Below are 8,391 nucleotides of genomic sequence, written 5' to 3'. Positions count from 1 at the left end.
TGGATTTTCTCCTAACATATTCACGTCATCCGCATAGACAAGAAGCTGATGTAACCCGTTCAATTCCAAACCCTGCCTGTTATCCTGAACTTTCCTAATGGCATATTCTAAAGCGAAGTTAAAAAGTAAAGGTGATAGTACATCTCCCTGCTTTAGCCCGCAGTGAATTGGAAAAGCATCAGATAGAGACTGACCTATAAGGACTCTGCTGTATGTTTCACTGAGACACATTTTAATTAATCGAACTAGTTTCTTGGGAATACCAAATTCAATAAGAATATCATATAATACTTCCCTCTTAACCGAATCATATGCCTTTTTGAAATCTATGAATAGCTGATGTACTGTACCCTTATACTCCCATTTTTTCTCCATTATCTGTCGAATACAAAAATTCTGATCAATAGTCGATCTATTACGCCTAAAACTGCACTGATGATCCCCAATAATTTCATCTACGTACGGAGCTAATCTTCTCAAAAGAATATTGCACAACATTTTGTATGACGTCAACAAAAGTGATATTCCTCGAAAGTTACCACAGTTGGTTTTGTCCCCCTTCTTAAAAATAGGTACAATTATGGACTCCTTCCATTGTTCTGGTACAATTTCCCTTTCCCAAGTAGCAAGTACAAGTTTATAAATTTCGCTATATAATGCACTTCCACCCTCTTGTATTAATTCTGCTGGAATTTGATCAATACCTGGATACTTGTACTTTTTCAGATTTCCTATCGCAATTTCGACTTCTGAAAGCGTGGGTTTGGGTATAAATGGCTCAGCAGTTTGTATTTCAATTTCGTCCCGATCATTTCTATTTGGCCTATATACATTTAGTAAAGGTAAAAAAAGGTATCCCCGTAACATGCCATGAAGGCACTTGGGGGGCATGGAGGTAGAGCCCCATGCTTTCCATACCTCGGCACTAGAATGAGGTGGTGTGGTCGGCACCATGCTCTGACTGCCTTTTACCCCCGGGAAAGACCCAGTACTCAATTTTATAGGAGGCTGAGTGAACCTCAGGGCCGTTCTGAAAGTTTGGCAACGAGAAAAAATCCTGTCACCACCTGGGATCAAACCCCGGACCTTTCAATCCATAGCCAGCTGCTCTACCAACTGAGCTACCCGGCCGCCATATACATTTAGTAGTTGCGCAATATAGTTTTTCCATCTGTTTAGGACTGATGGAGAGTCTGCAAGCAAGTCACCATTCTCATCCTTGATCACGTTTACCCTTGGCTGATATCAGTTCTTAAATTCCTTTATACCCTTATATAAATCTCTAATGTTTTTATTCTTACTATTTGTTTCTACCTCATTCAGTTTTTCCTTCAAGTAACCTATCTTTTTATTCCTAAGTGTACGAGGTGGTTCCCATCTTTCATTGAAATAATTATCTCTCTTCTCCTCAACTGGATCCTGTAAGAATTTCAATTTTGCCTGCTTCCTTCTTTCTACTGCAATACAACAATTTTCATCAAACCACGGTTTCTTTTTCTTAGTTTTATATTATTATTATTATTATTATTATTATTATTATTATTATTATTATTATTATTATTATTATATCACTGTAGAAGTATTTGAAAACTTTGTAGTGTATATACGCCTGTTTTGCAGTAAAATTTGTTTCTGAGGCCAGGATCGCTCATGCCGGGTCTGTCTTCTGCATTTCGTATGTTTTCACAGGCTTGAAAAACTGTAGCTGAGGCCCAATTCGTCTGACTGGCCTCGTGGCCTAGTCAGCTTTCACTCCTCCCATCCATGGACCAGTCTTAAGGGTAGAATGGGGTGGGAAAAGTGGTGGTGACTTGTCTTCCTAAATAGGCCATAAGTAACATAAAAATTGCTGCTGTTTAGCAGGCAGAGACCCACACTGTTCTCTCTCCTTATGTCTCAGTTTATGACATAAGCAAGAGTGCTGTACTATTGTACTTCGCAGTACAATAGTGAGTTTGGTTCAATGTTGTTATGTGTTTCTGGAAAATATAAACACAAATGCAAGAAATAATGATGATATAGTTAATTCAATGTTAGAGTGTCTTTTTTCGAGAAGAAATAATATTGAAAGAAAGGAAGTTTTAAATAAAGAGATAGCCTACCAAGACACCTATGACATCACTGACAATTTTTTCTGACAGATAATCTTAAACTCGAGTTTCTATTGGTATGGGCAACATAAATGGTTAAGTGGTAATGTGGTGCAAAATAAACTTTTCTGTTGGTCTTGTTTGTTGCTGTCAAAGGGGGAAAAAAAAATAAAAAAGAAGAAAGGAGAATTTCAACACATACTTCTTCAGTTGAGCATAATGTGTGTTGCTTCATCACACTGAAACAAACTCACAGCATAACTTATTTGGTGAGTGACATTATTATTTTTCATTAATAATAATAATAATAATAATAATAATAATAATAATAATAATAATAATAATAATAATAAATATCATGAATAAACATTTCCTAACAGAGGCACTTAAACTATGTAGTTGCATCTGGTCTCACCAAGAATTTCGATCACCGGCCGCTACTGCAAATTGAGTTATTCATTTCGTCCTAGAATGGCTTCAGAATGAATCAATGTACATATTTGAGTAGTTGTTGCATGTTCCCAAGAAGCATGTAATGTGATGTTTTACAAACCTATAGAATTAAATTTACAGAATAAATTTTGAAGAGCGCTCGAGCAGCCCCTTTAATCTCTGCTCCCATTTAAGTATACATACACAAGCTAACCTAACATCACATTATAATCTGGAGGCTATTCTCAGAAGAAATATTGAATTCAGAATTAATGTTAGTATCTTTAAAATGAAAGTATTTGAGTAAATGCTACACGTTCCCAAAAAGCAATTAATGTAGGTAGTGTATTACAAAAGTATGGAATTAAATTTACAGAATAAATTAATGGTATTGAGGGGGGAGGGGGAACAAGAATGTCCATTTTTAGCGATTTTATGATATATAACACATGTAGGCCTACTGTATATGTGGCAACTGGGACTACAGGACTGTCCAGTTACAAATAATTTAAAAGTAGAAATGTCCGTGAAAGGTTAACATTAAACATATGATACATGGTTAAAAACCAGAAAGGTTCAGGCATTAAAATTTGTTTTCCTCAATAATGATGTTTTGTGACATTCTCTATTTTTCCCTGGCACTCTTCAAATGTTAAAGAGATCACCCAAGCGGCCCCTTGTGTCTTTGCACCCATTTAAGTACCGGTATAACTTACACAAGGTAATGTAACCTCAACATTGTTCCCCCATTTAAGTATACACAATCTAACCCAACCTCAACATCGCGATAATCTGGAGGCTTATTCTCAGAAGAAATATTGAGTTTAGAATGTTAGAAGATAAAAACCTTTAGTGAGTGCATAAATTGTTCAGTGACTCATGTGTCCCAGAAGGTGTGGGTTTTCTTACACTAAACTTCCTACTGTCTTTGATTGTTCTATTTTTATAGTGGTTAGAAATATATTGGTAACCAGGGAGGATGCTATAACAGTGCATTGGAATATAGGCCTAGAGGTAAGTATCGAACTATTTTATGTCCAAAGATATGTGGGTGCTACCGGTAACTAAAATGACGTATTTATTACTATAAACATCTCACAGAAGCCAATGAAACAAAAAAGAAATTGGCCCTCCTCAGTGTAGCTTTTCTGGAGAATAGGGCATTGCAAAAAATGTTTTTCTTAAATTTCCTAAATGCACTCCTGCCATGTTATTACAATTATTGAAACATACTTGTGTACAAATTTTCATGTGTTTAGGTCATATTTTGACCCCTGCTCACCTCAATAATAACTTTTGCTATGAGGTAAAAACTGATTTACTTTTTCCTTTACAAGTTGTAACTAACAATGAGTAAAGATATGGAAAAGCAATCACCTGAAGGGATGATCTGCCCCCTTTTGACCACACCAAACCGCCCAGTACTTAGAAAAGATGATGGAGAAGGTCCAAAAGCGTGGCTCAGGGAATTTACTATAAGATTTGACACCGAAAGAAGGATCACAACTGCCTTCCGATGTGGATGTGCTTCGTTTCTTTGTTTTTCTTAATCGTGGACCAATGCAGAAAGATGAGAGATGATGTTATTGAATATATTATTTTGAAGATAGAAGAATTTTGGAAACTGTCTGGTTTTCCTACGATGCCTATGAGAGCTGGACATACCAAACAAATACTCAGTAAAATAGAAAATATAAGAAAGACTAGCGGTACTAGTATCTGTTATGCCAGACTTTGAAGAAGGTAAACTTCTTGGTATTCTGGTAATTACAAACACAACAGGTACAGAACAAGCAAGAGCTACTTTAAGTCATGCAAATGAATGGGAGCTCTCTGATAACGTGAGATCCCTCGTTTTTGACACTACAACGTCAAACTCAGGATGGAAAATCGGAGCATGTGTACAGCTCGAAAAGTACTGGACAAAAAATTGAGAGAATCTTATGTTCAGTTCACAAGACGTTGTTAGGTAAAACATCAGGTCCTGAAAATGACAATTTCATTCAATTCAGGGACTCTATTTGGAAAACCATCCATACAGAAGAAAAATTGAAGACCATACAAATCAAGAACAGGTCACTGAAACTCATAATGGAAAATACAATTCAATCACTGAAGAGAATACTTTCCACCCCAAATAGAAATAACTTATTACCTCATGCTGATTATCGGGAGTGTGCTGAGCTGATGTTAATTCTGGGAGAAACACCTGAATGAGGAATACACTAGCTGAAACCTGGAGCAGCTCACATTGGTCGATGGATGTCGTCCATTTTGTATCCAGCAAAGATGTTTGCTTTCAGTGCTCAAGCAGGATATGATATCATGATCGATAAATTAGATGCACTATACAAATTCAATGCACTATTCTATGTTGAAAAATTGTTCTCTTCATCCAATGTTGCCGATGCAGTCTACAATGATCTGAAGCTGTGACATGACTTGATCAAATACCACAAGCACAATCATCAAGTTGCTAATGTAGCCATACAAGCCATGGAAAGACACTTGTGGTATTTAACCAAAGAATGTGCTGTGTTCTCCCTATTTTCAGAGTTACTAATTCGGAACAGCAGCAAATTGCTAGGACATTATTTCGTTTTCTGCGACCAAAAGAATTTGAGAGGGGCATTCCAACATTTCCAATCCTGAACCACAGTACGAAACTCTCATCTCTTATTGGCCATAAATCCTGGTTCTTTTTTCACAGCATCGATGTTGAGGTCCAATGGCTTGAAAAATTCGTTAGCCAACAGCATCTTGATCACAATTATCAAGAAGCTGAGGCATATGTACAGTATTTCAAAGTGGTGAATGATCTTTCTGAATGGGCCATGAAGGTGATTCAAGACTTCTCAACTAGTGTTACCAATGACGAAACTCAAAAATAGTACAATACTTATTGCAAGTGGTTGAATATCATGGCAAACAAATTTCAAACTATAAAAAAAGAGACATTAAAGATGTTAACTGCAGCCTCTAACAAACCTTAAATTCAGTAAATATATTGATTTGATATGGATATTATATAGCTGAGGTCAAGATTTAATTAAAGTACTTGTTAATTAATATATATGTGGATTTACAGTATTGTATAATGAACTGCGTTAAAAGAGAAACATTTAATATTACATTTTCTCATTATTTTACTATTAGAAAAGAATGTCTTGTTAGTCAGCCATGTTGGGCGGGGGTCAAGACATGACCAAATTACCTAAAACTTGGTACTGTATACACTCATATTTTATCAGGTGAAACAACATGGAAGGGGTGTATCTCGGAAATTAAGAAAATCATTTTCTCTATATTCTCATGCAATGACCTACTGGAGAATCAAAAAAAAAATCTAACATTTCCTAATGATCAGTAGAAAGCCCAAGGTTTGTTAGGCCATTTGGTCAATCTTTGATACTTCCCCACATGTCACGGGACGTTTCGTTATGGATTAGTAGGTTAAATGTGGGGATATCTAAGTGACATGGGGCCAAAGTATGTGACAAGTTTGAGTTAGTTGAGGGGAGAGCTAAGTGACGTGAGGCTGAGGAATGTGAAAATGATTCAAGTACATTTGTCTCCCGTGTGAAGTATGAGAAAATACCGAAGTTTCACTGGTCATTCAATGGGAAGTATGGACTGAAAAGGGTTAGGAAATACTGCTGTAGACTTCCAACGTTAAAAACTTGGGTGAAACTAGTGCTGAGGTAGTTATGGTGATTTCTGAAGTGAAAATCGTTGGATTTATAGGAGATTTTCTTTGTGGAAATGCAATTTATCGTATATGCACAGCATAACAAAAACCTAAACTAACCAAATGTAACCTGTCACAGATTCGTATATGAAAGATCTATAAGCAGAATACAAAGGGAACTACCTCAGCGCTAATTTAGCCAAAATTTGAACTAACTGATAAGTAATGAAGCTTTACATAAAATTGGAAAGCAAAAATTAAAATCTCTAGAACTCAAATTTTGTAGTGCATACCACATTACCCTGTTCATAGTTCATTTCTTCAATGCAGACAGTGATGTCTTCTGCTATAATAAGAACATGACATACATAAGATACAATACCGGTACCACATAATTATTATATGCTACTGAAAAACATCAATTACGACAGATTTTGTTGATAGAAAATAATATAGCTATACCTACCCTCTACTGTCTGCATCACTGAGGTATCAGTGTTATAAGTAGGTTTACTCACACTACCCTTTACTGTCTGCATCATTGCTGCATCAGAGTCAAACGGATTTATATGGTCTGATGCAGCAGTTTGTAACATTGAAAGGACCCTTTCGAGGTAAGGGTCCTATTTTATGTTTTTTTTATGGGCCACCACCTGTTAGCAGATAAACAAAATACAAAGCCTGTAAAATTGTACTGCATTTATGGCACTTGTTCTGATGAAAACATTTATAAGTATGAACGTACCTGTTTTGAAGGACTCTACCCTTGCATTTGCATCTTTTTTTAATATTCCCCCCCACGCAGATTTTAGATTTTCCACAGAGCGGTAGGCAAAACTGTTTTCTGAATTATATTCAACCCTGAGGCGTTCCCATGCAGCAATTTTCTGCTGCATGGTCACGCTGTCTGTTTTTTTATTTTCTATTACATAGAAAAATAAGCTTCAACTAGGTCCAACAACTTGTTTTTTTTTTTTCTTCAGATTGTAGCCTATTTGGTGCTCTCTTTCTCTTTTAAGCAAGCTTGCATTTTATTCCATTTTTCTAGCACTTTTTTTATTACACCTCCAACATTCAAACCACACACACTACTAGAATAATAGAAAGATAAAATTGACTAATGGTCTTATTTTAATACTTCGGGTCACCGCAAAGTATGAGAAATTCAACAACCAACAAGATTTTCAGAATAAATCTCAGAGTAACTAATTGAGATTAAAAATGTGCTGGTGACACTCAAAATCACTACCCTTAGGTTAAAAGCAGAGAGTAAAACTTACTCACATTTAACTAATCTCGGGTAACGAGAGATTTGGTGAAACTGGTCCTTAGGAACATTAAATCTAGACGTTTAAGATGGGCAGGGCATGCAGCACATATGGCTGAATCTAGAAATGCATATATAGTGTTAGTTGAAAGACCTTTGGGAGGCCGAGATGTAGATAGGAAAATAATATTCAAATGGATTTGAGGGAGGTAGGGTAATATGGTAGGGTCTGAATTAACCTTCCTCAGGATAGGGACCGATGGCAGGCTTATGTGAAGGTGGCAATGAATCTCTGGGTTCCTTAAAAGCCATTTGTAAGTAAGCTAGCCAATAACATGTTAGCATAAGGTCACAATAATAAAACAATATAAGGGAAAATTTCAGTATATGGATACCTCACTAACAACAATTATCTTAAAATACTAAAAACAGCAGATCTGTCTGTGTTCATCGAATGTGCCTCATCATGCTTACGAAAAGGCACTTTTCAGTGCCAATAATTTATTTTGTGTGCACAAGGTTGAAATTTTGGAGTAAGAGGGAAACGAAGGTATCTGTTTTCTGAAATTTATCCCAATATAAATGACAATGATAAATATTTTACATTTATGCAAATTCTAAGTTTATAATGCAAATGATCAAATTTATTGCTGTGCAAGTTGAGAGTTTTAATACATTTCCAGGAAAAGGAAGGTTTGGAATCCTGTTGTAGCTGTGACTAATGCAATGAAGAATAGATACTATAAAGTATATACACCAACTGTAAATATTATTTTATGTGGAGATTTTAACTTGAATTGTTATCAGCCCTCAAAAGATTTTATTGATTTTAGTAACTTGTTATCTGTCTTTGGCCTTACGCATAGAGTTCAATGGTCTACGCGTGTTTCCGAAAATAGCGCTACTACGATCGA

General features: G+C 35.9%; 1 long non-coding RNA gene across 1 annotated transcript; it reads right to left on the bottom strand.

Annotated features, from left to right (window-relative positions):
* Positions 1-6,503: 6,503 nt before the first annotated feature.
* LOC138707336 (uncharacterized) lies at positions 6,504-7,891 on the bottom strand. The gene is made up of 3 exons (XR_011334185.1): positions 7,495-7,891; positions 6,677-6,863; positions 6,504-6,556 (listed from the first exon to the last, which is right to left on the bottom strand). It is a non-coding gene; the product is annotated as an uncharacterized lncRNA (long non-coding RNA).
* Positions 7,892-8,391: the final 500 nt, after the last annotated feature.

This window comes from Periplaneta americana, chromosome 10, assembly GCF_040183065.1.
Source record: "Periplaneta americana isolate PAMFEO1 chromosome 10, P.americana_PAMFEO1_priV1, whole genome shotgun sequence".
In the NCBI taxonomy this organism is placed as follows: domain Eukaryota; kingdom Metazoa; phylum Arthropoda; class Insecta; order Blattodea; family Blattidae; genus Periplaneta; species Periplaneta americana.
This window is presented reverse-complemented; position numbering and strand designations above follow the sequence as displayed.